The following is a 12,121-nucleotide window of genomic DNA, read 5'->3' as shown; positions in this document are numbered from 1 at the left end:
CCTGATCACAGGAAGTGGTGATCAGTGCCCTGTCACTAGGAAGAATGGGGAAATGATTGTTTACATCAGTATTTCCCCATTCTTCCTCTCCGTGAGATGATCACGGGTATCTTCACGGACATCGAGTCCACGGGACCCGCGATCACACTCACGGAGCTCAGTAGCATGGCACAGTGGTGTAGTGGTTAGCACTCTCACCTAGCAGTAAGAAGGGTCACTGGTTTGAATCCCAACCACGACACTACCTGCCTGGAGTTTGCATGTTCTCCCTGTGCCTGCATGGGTTTCCTTTCCGGGTACTCCAGTTTCCTCCCACCCTACAAATACATGCTGGTAGGTTAATTGGCTTCTGTCCAAAACTGGCCCTAGTATATGAATGTGAGTTAGGGACCTTGGATTGTGAGATCCTTGAGGGTAGGGACTGATGCAATTGTGTGATGTATGTGTGGACTGCTGCATAAATTAACAGCGCTATATGGGTACCTTAAAAAAATAGGCATAATTGTGGACATGCACCCACACTCTGTCAGGTTGAACTAGATGGATTGGTGTCTTTATTCAACCTTACTATGTAACATAATAATGGTCTAGCACAGGGGTCTTCAAACTATGGTCCTCCAGTTGTTCAGAAACTACAATTCCCATCATGCCTCATCATGTCTGTGAATGTCAGAGCTTTACAATGCCAGAGATTGGCCAATCAGATTGCATAGTGCATGACCATCTTAAGTGTCAAATTTGGAATGTAGATGTGCCATGACCCACTTGTATTTTCCTAACAATACTTCAGGAATCTTTAAACTACGGCTCTCCAGCTGTTGCAGAACTACAACTGGGTCATGGCACATCTACATTCCAAATTTGGCACTTAAGATGGTAATGCACTATGCAATCTGATTGGCCCATCTCTGTACAACTTGATATTTAATCAAAATAGGTAATAGGAAGACGCACTTCATTTCATCAATTCAAAATATAGGAAATCAAACAGGCTCTTGTACTAAATGTAATTTATTTAAAATCTAACTGATTGCAGTGAATGGTCACCTTTAAAGATCCAGTGAGATGAAATTAACCAATTGTATTGGGCTTGTGCTATTATCAATGAGAAAACCGCAGTTACTCTAGCGCCAGTTGCAGTTTACATATGCGGGTATTTATAACCGTTATTTGCGTTTCAATGTGCGCTGGTTCATACGTTCAATTAATGACTTTTCTGGTGCACCAATTAATGTATGAACTGGTGCAGTGCCTTCTTCTTAGTAAATCACCCCCGAAGTGGCTGAAAAGGCTTGAGGACAACAGCAAAAAATAAAAATGTAAATTGCTTAAAATACTTAGTGCTTCAACAAACTGTCATTCCTTTAGGGTTTAGATGTACTTTAGAAGTCTGAAAATTAAGCTTTTTTTATTGGAGGCTTTCATTTTTCATCTTAGAACTGCAAAATAACTATCTCTGTAAAATTCTCTGGTTGCAAGTAACCTGGTGTTTCCCGAGAACACCTACATTGGCACCTATAATACAGAAGGCCATGATTCCCAGCTCTACCTAGCTGACTTGGTATGCGATCTCACCAGTTCTGCTTAAACCAAGATAGGACTTTTAGATTGAATTAATCTTCAAATATAAAGCTTTCCTTATTTTTTCTTTGATTTTTACTGCCATATAAAGTACAGAATATTAACATCAATTATAAACTGTACTTGCTTTTAACACAGTAAATGAAAAAATAAGTAACATCCCTGATAAACACCAATTTCAGTCAGTAACTCTGATGACATAGTGTATAAAATCTGTCCTTGACAGATGGTATTTTAAATGCGGTTTACCCTGTGACAAACCCTTAACAGGTCTTCCCATAAAGTCATTTCAAATGACCACATACATTTATGCAAACCTTTTTCCCCCCTTCTTTTTTAATTAACTCAAAATGTTTTAATCAATATATTTCTTCTCGGACCTCTCAATTTTTTTTTTTTTTTCCAAAACAATATTTCTCTTGCTCGGGCATTTAACAACTTAATCGCGAATGGCCAAGACTTATAGATTAATTTTCCTAAAAGTGCTAATTTTATCATAAAAATGCCGCTTGACATCAATGGTTTATTATGGTGCGGTCATCAAAAATTTCTCTGAGCTGCTCTTATGGCAAGGCTTTCACCTTAACTACTTTGGTACAAGAGATGACATGTCTACATGACAAAAGTCAGTTAAAGTAAGGGACATTTGTTAAAAAGGAGTTCCATAAGGAACAGAGGTCCATGATTTGATTTGGCCCACCTAGGCAGTAGTTTAGAAGGGTTTCCATTTCTTTACATGTACTTAACAGATAAAAACTGGAATCTATTTAATGGCATGGTCAACTCAAAGCAAATGTTTAACAAAGGTCACAATGTGGAGCTGTGATGAGCTCATGAGGGTTGAATCCGAGAAATTGTCAAAACCAAATCATAGGAGGCATAGGCATTCCCCACCCCGCAGCGGCACGTATACACACCACTTGCATATATGCAGTTGCAGGGCAGGGAATGCCTTCATCGCCCATCATCGGCTGTCGACATTGCCACCTTTCTGGCAGGATAGCTCAGGCAGGTTCCGAATTGTTTCCAAACACACCTGAGATCATCCCTAATGTGGAGCTTACACAAAGTGGAAGACTCTCAGTCTTCCTCCATGTGACTGTGCAGCCAAGCACCAGTGCTGTCACATGAGATTTAGGGAAGTAATCTTTTGCCACAAATTCGAAATTAGTGGCTATTTTTTTTCCCAGCAGCCAAGTATAATGCCGCGTACACACAATCGGACTTTCCAGCAGACTTGGTCCGGTGGACCAGAATCCATCGGACAATTTGATCATGCGTGGGCTCCGTCTGACTTTTTCTTCCCAAAAGTCCGACAGACCTAGAAATAGAACATGTTTTAAATCTTGGTCCGCTGGACCAAGTTCCTATCGGGAAGCCCGTTCGTCTATATGCTGGTCCGATGGACCAAACACGACGAAATACAGCACCTGCTCACGAGAATATTTCTGGTTCTCAGCTGCAGGATACTGTACATCTTGCGATCTCTGCAATAGGAAAAACACATTTTCCTATCGCAACAAGCACGAGATGGAATGCCCTTTCAGGGGCACACCAGGACCTTAGGTCTGGTATGGATTTTAAGGGGTACCCCCTACCCTTCCTGAACCGTACCAGGCCGCATGTCCTCAACATGGGGGGTGGGAGCTTTGGGGAAGGGGGGTGCCCTGCGGCCCCCCCACCCCAAGGCACCTTGTCCCCATGTTGATGAGGACAAGGGCTTCTTCCTGACAACCCTGGCTATTGGTTGTCGGGGTCTCCAGGTGGTGGTCTTATTGGAATCCAGGAGCCCCTTTAATAAGGGGGCCCCCAGATCCCCGCCCACCACCCTATGTGAATAAGTATGGGGTACATCGTACCCCAACCGCTGTAATGCCGTTGACACGGTGCGCGACAACTTATATAGGCATAATTATATAGGCATATTATTATGTCATCACAGCCCCAGCATGCCCCGGTCCCCCAGGTGAATGGATAGGGGTACGATGTACCCCATACTCATTCACATAGGGTGGGGGGCTGGGATCTGGGGGCCCCCAAATTAAAGGGGGCTCCAGGATTCCGATAAGCCCCCCACCTGCAGACCCCGACAACCAACAGCCAGGGATGTCGGGAAGAGGCCCTTGTCCTCATCAACATGGGGACAAGGTGCTTTGGGGTGGAGGGGCCGCAGGGTACCCCCTTCCCCAAAGCAGCCACCCCCCCATGTTGAGGGCATGCGGCCTGGTACGGTTCAGGGGGGGGGGGGCGCTCGCTTGTCCCCATCCCCTTTCCTGACCAGCCAGGCTGCATGCTCTGATATGGACTTTGGGGGGACCACAACAAAGTTTTTTTGGCGTAGGAGGTCCCCCTTAAAATCCATACCAGGCAACAGGGCTCGCAAGGTGTCAATCTCGCCAATGAAAGCTGTGAGACTGACTTCCCTTTCTAGTCCCATCGTACCTGGAGTCACTTTCAAAATGAACGGACTTTAGTCTGTGTGTGGGCAAGTCCGTTCAGTTTGAAAGTCCGTCGGGAAGTCCGTCAGACCTAGTCTGCCGAAAAGTCAGTTCCTGTGTACGCAAGTCAGCTCGTTCAGAAAGTCAGTCGGGCCTCCACCGAAAGTCCATTGGGAAGACCGTTGGACCTAGTCCGTCAGACCTAGTCCATCGAAAAGTCCGGTCGTGTGTATTAGAAGTGTAAAGGGAAAGTATATGTTACTGGTGGGAGTTCCAGTTAGACCCCTTTCACACTGCCAGTGTTTTTCATGTGCTACAGCGCTAAAAATAGCGCCTGAAAAAGCGGCTCCATTCACTCCAGTGTGAAAGACCGAGGGCCTTCACACTGGAGCGGTGAGCTGGCAGGTTGTCACAAAACTCACCGCTCTTCCACTGCTGCCCCCCATTGAAATCAATGGGGCAGCGCTGCAATACCGCTGGCAAAATGCCGCTCCGGCGGCGATTTGCGTGCTGATTTAACCCCTTTTTGGGAGCTAGCAGAGGGGTTAAAACCGAATAGTGCCGCTAAAACAACGGTAAAGCGGTGCTTTATTCATTTGCATACCGTCTGGGATCACTTTATACCTGCTTTCCTTGGGACCATGGCCTTTTCCTTTCTTTCTGTGCATGCTTGCACTAAAGTGACATGAGAGGATGTTGCAGAGGGTGTGACCATCCGCATTGTTACTGATGATATACAGGCCTGTAGCTTATCAATCAGCACCTGTCCACACTTAGTTCTGCGCATGGCTTCCAGGATTGCCAGCACTACTTCCTGTGCTGCAACCCTTACACTGTGAGCTGCAGTGTCTGGGAGGGGTAGTGTGTGGGACAAAGTTGAAGAAGGATTTGGCTCAGTCAGTGATGGTAAAGGTAATTGATGAGGCTTGTGAATCACATACTATATTAACTGGACTTGGGACTTGTTCAGACTTTCGTATAGGAGCTTGAGTTGTACTTTAAAGCATAGAGAAACCTGCAATGTGTATATGACGGGATGAGGTCTTGTGGTATGATATAATCACACAACATTATAATGTATTCCAGTGCTAAGTAGAGCCATCATTCACAGGTATGACCTTTGTGACATGACTGGCCTATGTGATCACCAAATGCTTTTTAAAAAAATAAGACACTTATAAAGTGATTGGAGTACAATTGCATATTTGTTTGACTATCGGCATGGCTCAAGTGCTCTGCGGAGAACACTGAACATCATTCCTGTTAAGAGATTGCAATCGAATATCCCAGTCAAACACACCCACATACTGTATGACCAGTCTAGGCAGTCCATTCACCTGCTAATACGTTTTTGTATATACTGTATAAGAGCATATGGAGGAAACCCACAAACCTAGGGCTGCTCACTTCATTGAGTCTATATAGATAGTGTACTTAGTTGGAACTGAACAGAGGAGAACAACCTTCTAGAACTGCTGAAGGATAACTTGTATGACTCACGTAAACAATTCTACTTCACAACTTTACTGATAAACATTCAGTGGACACACCCACAAACACACAGCACACAATCTATCAGCAATGGCCAGCACAAGAAAAACTCAGAGGAAGGGTAAACAGAAAAACAAACTGCCAGTAACAAGCAGCCCAAGCTTGCACAACTGCTTACTCACAAAGATAAGTTTATCTTGAAAAAAATAAAAATAAATGCACATATTTTTGCATAAAAAAATGATTTTTTTTTCTTCTGCAGCCTGCAGAACATTTCACTCGTCATCAGCAGATCGTGGATGCAATGTCAAGCTACTGCAGAATCTCAGCAGTGGTGTCACTAGGGTTGGTGTCACCTAGTGCGGTAAAATATAGTGTCAGCCCCACCAAGTATAGTCCCCCCTCAGTACAGACCCGCCTCCCTCAGTCTAGACCCTCTCTCTCCACTAATTTAGCCCCCTTTCCTCAGTCCAGACCCCCTCTCCACTAAGTATAGACCCCTGACCCTCAGTCCAACCCCCCCTCCGCTAAATACAGACACATCTCCCTTAGTCCAGACGCCCCTCCCTTAGTCTAGACACCACCCTCCACTAAGTACAAATACCCCTTTCAGGGGAGAGGGGAGCGGGTACCTGTCCCCACTTCTGTCAGATCTTGCCGTGGCGAGGTATGTCAGAAGCTCGGCCCCCTCTTCCTTCCTCCCCTGCTGCCAAGCCAGTAAGAGCAGAGTGCGCTTCGCGCATACACAATAAGGACTCTCAAGGCTTCACTGCCGGGTTCTCTTACTGGCAATGGCTGCACCCGACACATCGGGTGGAAACATCGGCTGCGGTGTCGACATCTCTGGATTCCAGGACAGGCAAGTCTCCTAATAACAGTATTTGTAGCTGCTCACTTTTAATTTTTGGAGGGGGAGGCCGGAACACTGCTATAACTTACATAAATAAGCCCCAACACCTCCACACATGGTGGGCTTAGCTCCGATACATCGCCAGGCTCCGATACACTGTGCTGTACATTATATACCCTGGTCAGCACGGTGTCAGGGTACATCTGGTCTTATACCCTGTAAACCATATTGTACATTATATACAGACCAGTCTGTACCCTGACACCTTGCTGTACCCTACTGACACTGTGTTTCTTTAAATACATAACCTGTTTCCAGGACTTGCTTCCCTCAGTACCCTGAGGAATCTAGAATCCAGGGACCATTCCACAGCTGCCAATACAATTTTACCCACAGTCCTCCACACATGTTCATGCTTCAACCCCCAAGCCCCTTGGAGACCCACCCACTCTGTCATTGGACAGCACAGGCAGACGCTCTCCTATTGACTTTCATTAGTCCAGAAAGGGAAGAATCGCTTTTCCCTTCCTCTGTTTACAGAGGCACTGCAGCAATGCTTATACTAGCAGTCACTCACTGTCAGTTCTTCCCACTGGACTGCCTGCAGGGAGGAATTTACATATATCGCCCGCCCGCCCCATTCCCGAACTCACTGATGAGAAAGGGAGCTGCGAGGCAGTGCCTTTATACATGTGCCACCAGTGCAAGTGACTGAGGGATTTCTCCCCTCCCCATCCTGCCAGCCCTGGTGGTGGTGCCCCTGCTGACGGTCTGCATGCCCCCTGCACCCCCTTGGCGACACCACTTAATCTTAGTATAGCTGTCTGCCTGTACCTCCCATACTGGCAGACAGTTACAACCAGCTACGACTGAGGCTATTGCCGAAACGCGTCAGGTTTATTGTTTTACTGTCTCTCTGGTGTACCAATAAACGACACTTCGAGGATTACAGTGTTGCCGGCACTTCTTACTACTGTTGCATTGGAGTGTGTTTGGACACATTGAGCCTTGGCACCTGTGAGTGGACCTGGTGTATGGATTGAGTTGTCCCTGCAGAGAGCGCTGTTACTTTTCTTCTTTTCCATACTGGCGAACAGGAAGATACATGAACTACGAGAGTGCTCACCAGCAGCCTTGCAGTTCCTTGTGGGAAAAGCTCCACATGGCTGCACTCTTTTTACATTTTGACAGTGGATGCGGGTAAAATATTGGAGAGGTGCAGGTAAGTGCTCTTTGGTAATGTGTTATATGTTACACCCTAAAAAGGGGTGTAATATGTAACATGTTACCAAAGGTGAACTTATCTTTTAAAGACCCTGAAAAACTACATGGTGATCGGCCAGAAATGTAAGTTCCTAAGTCCTGCTGTGAGCTGCTCATTTGTCTTTTCAAACTCTCCCACATCCTATTCTCTACAACATAAAGACTAATCATTCTGTAATGTTCCTAGTATTTGTCAACCCTCACCTTGTAAAATAACCCATTCAGATTAAAATGGAAATGCAAAGCAAAACATTTGTGTATAAATAAGAACTATGTACATAATGTTACAATTTAAATTTTACATACCTTTTGCAATAGGAATTTCAGTTTGGTGAAATAACGGTTAACAACTAATACCACAAAATCTAAAACCACTAATACTAATAATAATACCACTGAATAGAGTCACTGCAGCTTTTCTTATTAGGACACTGAGAGTGGTCCTGCTCATTATAATGAACCAGAATGTGGTGAAACAAACACAGAGCATACTTCAGATCAAGAAAATGTAAGAATCTGCTACAAAGTTTGGAAAAATCTCCACACACTACATTGATCACCCTGAGGGGATTATTTTTTTCTCAACAAGAGTGGAGTGGGATTGATTTACTGAAACTGGAAAGTGCAAAAATCAGAGTGCCGCTCTGCATAGAAACCAATCAGCTTCCGGTTTTTTTTGTCAAAAGTTAATTGAACAAGCTGAAGTTAGAAGCTAATTGGCTACCATGCACAGCTGCACCAAATTTTACACTCTCCATTTTTAGTAAATTTACCTTCATGTCTAGCGCCCATTGTAGGAACATTTAACTGCAACTCACAACTTTTTTTTTTTTAAATGATGTACATATGAAATATAGAAAGAGATTAGTAGTGTTCTTCTGTAACAAGCAGCAGCAGCAGCAAACATTCAGGCGTAAATACTCTTTAAACGAAAAAAAACCCCATCATATCTGTTATTCATTGCAATTGACAATTGTCACTACAAGAAAAAAAACAAAACAAAAAAAACACAAATGACCAGCTTTACACTGAGGGTCTAAAAGTGGCGGTATGGCGACAATCTCACATTTAGATTCAATTAGCCGTGTTATATTCTTACAAGGTCACAGAAAGCAGTAATAAGCACTGACATCACACAGCACGGCGATGACTGGCGGCCGATGACATCACGGTTGTCATGGTGTCTAGAGAACGATTAATTTTTGAAAAGGATGATTATGGAGCAAGCAGATGAACATCAAGCGGATGACACGGCTGCAGTAACACACTAAGAGATATGCGGAAAACTTCTTGGGAACTTCTGTCTAATAGCACGTTTGCACCCGAAGGCCATTTTCACTGTGCATTCCGTAACGAAGTTATAGAACAACCTTGAGACACTGAGAAATGAATACCCGTGCCTTTTGTGTTAAGCATGGAACAGCACTCAATAAATTATACCGTGTACACAAAAGTGGAGCCATGTTTACCATAAGGTGGCATTCACACTACAGAGCTCCAGAGCTTTTTTTGGGCGACATGCATCGCGTTTTATCGCGGGACAATCGCGGAAGTCCTGCACCACAATTTGAGGTGTCATTCAAATGAATGGCATCTCAAATGCGAGTTCAACACATCAATGTTGTCAAATTGCAAGAAGATTTGTGGCAAATCTGCCAGCAATTTAAAAAGCTGTAGTGTGAAAGCAGCCTAAAGCTCTTATGGTTCTCCGCCTATGGCCACATGATAAGCAGCCTCAAAAATTTTCCTGCCTAACCACCTCTGTAAACTTCTGGACAAACCTAGTAGCAGTGCTGAAGCATGAATACAGACATGTTTAGAGTGTTCCTCTTTCTCTGCAGGGTGTAGAATAGTACATCTCTCTCTCTCTCTCTCTCTCTCTCTATGGTTAAAGTATTTAATTTTGGATAGAGTAAGGGAGGGATATAACCCCTGTGTCCCATTGGGGAGATTGCCCTTCACTTCCTGTTCCATAGCCAAAACAGGAAGCGAAAGGAAATCCCCTCAAATTAGGGGAATTCCTTGGGGACCCCCAGTTCAGCAGAACTATGTTCCCCTTTGGATGATTTCCTCTCTATTACTTTTCTGGAGACAACCCACAATTTGTGATTTTCTTTTACTTTTACTTTCAATGATGATGGTAAAAAGGACAAATAGAGAGGGCGAATCTCTCTAACGGGGGCACAGACAGCATTAAAAACTGACAGGTGTGCTAATCCCTTTGCACTCTATTCAAAATTGAAAAAAAAAAAAAGTTTTGCCTTTAGTTGCACCTTAAAGTATAAAGCCCCTTATGACTCAGGCTGCATTCACACTTCAGTGCTTTGAATTGCAGGCAGATTTGCCACGATTCTGCCCGTAATTTGAAAGCACCAATGTGTAAATGACTCGCATTTAAGATGGAATGCATTTGAATGACACCTAAAATCGTGGTGAGGGTCTGCCGCGATTGTCGAGCGATAAATCACGTGAAGCATGTCACCTAAAAAAAAAGTTCAGATTTTAGGTGTCATTCAAATGAATGGCATCTCAAATGTGAGTCCTGTGATTTGTCATTCACACATCGGTGCTTTCAAATTGTGGGCAGATTCGCAGAAAATTTGCCCGCGATTCAAAATGCTGAAGTGTGAATGCAGTCTAAAAGCACATAGGGATACCAGATTCTTCAAAGGCAGGGCAAGAAGAGGTCTCCAAGCATAACAGGTGGGCAAGATGGACACAGATATTGGGTAAAATAATGAAGACTGAATGTGTTGATGGGGGAATCTCCCCCCGCAGAGACATTGTGTTCTCCCGATGGTGGGGGGTGCCGGGAGTTGCTCCTGTCAGGAGAACACAGTGATTATTGCTAGCATCTATAGCCACTGGCAACAATCTTGTGCCAAAAATCTGACATGTTGGTTGTACCCAAGTTGATCGATGGATCAACTTGGGTACAATCAGCCTGCCAATAGATGGTTCGACACTCGGCCGGTCCCTGCTGAACCAGCCAAGATTTGAACCATTTATGGTCATCTTAATAGAGTATGTCCTATGTAAGCCCCAAGTCATGGGGTTTACACAGAGTTGGGAATTCTCACCTTTCACCTGAGTGACAGTGCCGAGGGCCCAAGCAGCCACTTGCAAAGTACCAACCGCTGTCATATGGACGGTGAGTCACATCCTCACGCACAATGGCATTTTTTGTTTTTTGGTGAGTGGAGTGACAGGGGAGTGGGTAAATATGTCGTTTTGGTTGGGTCACTATTAAAATGCACTTGTTGCTTTTCTCTGCATGGGCAAAACTCCCAAGTGGACAGGAATCAGGAATTGGGACAAGGATATAAGGCTGGGAGTATCCAGGGCATATAAGAAGCCATGGGCCAACTCAGGCCACCAGGCTCCACCTATATCCAAAGCTGGCCATAAACAGTTCAAATCTTGGCCTGTTCAGCAGGGAATGGCCGGGATTCGAACCATGTATGAGCAGGCTGATTGTACCCAACTTGATCGATCATCTTGGGTGCCACCAGACCAGTTTTTTCCCAGCGATTATTATTGCCAACTATAGCTGCTAGTAATAATCACTGTGTTTTCCCAGCAGGGGTGGCTCCCTCTGCCCAACCCCATGCCCCTGCCGGGAGAACAAAATAGGGCCATAGGAGGAATCAACATATCAACAATGACCATGGTTGCAGGAAAGAAAATTGCACCATCTATGGCTATATTAAGGCTAGTCATACATGCTTGGCTGTCAGGACACAGACTGAACAAGATAAATTGATTGCTTTCCCCATCCATGCTGTGATAGAGGAATCTACACTGCCAGCTAATGGATTCTGACAGCCGCAGGACCTGTAGCTGTCTGAATACCCAAACATTGACTACATTTGATAAGATTGTTCTGACTTTTTGCTCAATTTTCTAAAGAATCAGCCAAAATGCAACAGCCAGCTTAAAACCTTCTGGGTGTACTTCCCTTTAAAGTGGTTGCAAACCTCAAACATGAAATATGAACAAAGCATATTCCTCTATAATGTGTACTTGTCTCAATCCAGAGTACTCAGTGACATTTCTGTCCGCTGTCTTGTTCCCCTGCTATCAGCACGAATCACTTCTGACAAGTTTCCTGACACCAAGAGCTAAAAAGGTGACAGGGGAGGAACCTCCAGCTGATTGACACAGCCTTAGCTTTGTTTCTGTGTGAAGGGGGTGTGTCCCTTCCCTCCAATCAGCTCCCAGAGCTCTCCTCACTGATGTAACTTTGGCTCCCCACCCCCTGCTTTTCAGATCTGAGAGATCCTGTGTAAATTCTGGACCCTGAACAGCTGTAGAGAAGAAAAGACTGCAGATAAACAACTCATGTAGGAGGATTTGTTTCATATCTGTGTATCACCTGAAGCCAGTCACTGCACTGGGTATATGTGAGGGTTTACAACCACTTTAAATTACGGATAGGGCTGATTGAATTCCTACACCTTGAAATCATTGGGCTTAAAAAACAACAACCTTTGAACGT

The 12,121-nt window shown here is 44.6% G+C and overlaps 1 protein-coding gene across 14 annotated transcripts in view; it reads right to left on the bottom strand.

Moving 5' to 3' along the window:
- Window positions 1-12,121, bottom strand: part of FOXP1 (forkhead box P1) — a 1,079,246-nt gene that overhangs the window by 585,814 nt on the left and 481,311 nt on the right. The gene's annotated exons all lie outside the window — the stretch shown is intronic.

The sequence above is a fragment of the Lithobates pipiens genome, unplaced genomic scaffold (genome assembly GCF_037356315.1).
Source record: "Lithobates pipiens isolate NorthernLeopardFrog02 unplaced genomic scaffold, aLitPip1_a1.2 Scaffold_23, whole genome shotgun sequence".
NCBI lineage: Eukaryota > Metazoa > Chordata > Amphibia > Anura > Ranidae > Lithobates > Lithobates pipiens.
Note: the sequence above shows the minus strand (reverse complement) of the source record. Positions and strands in the feature narration are given on the sequence as shown.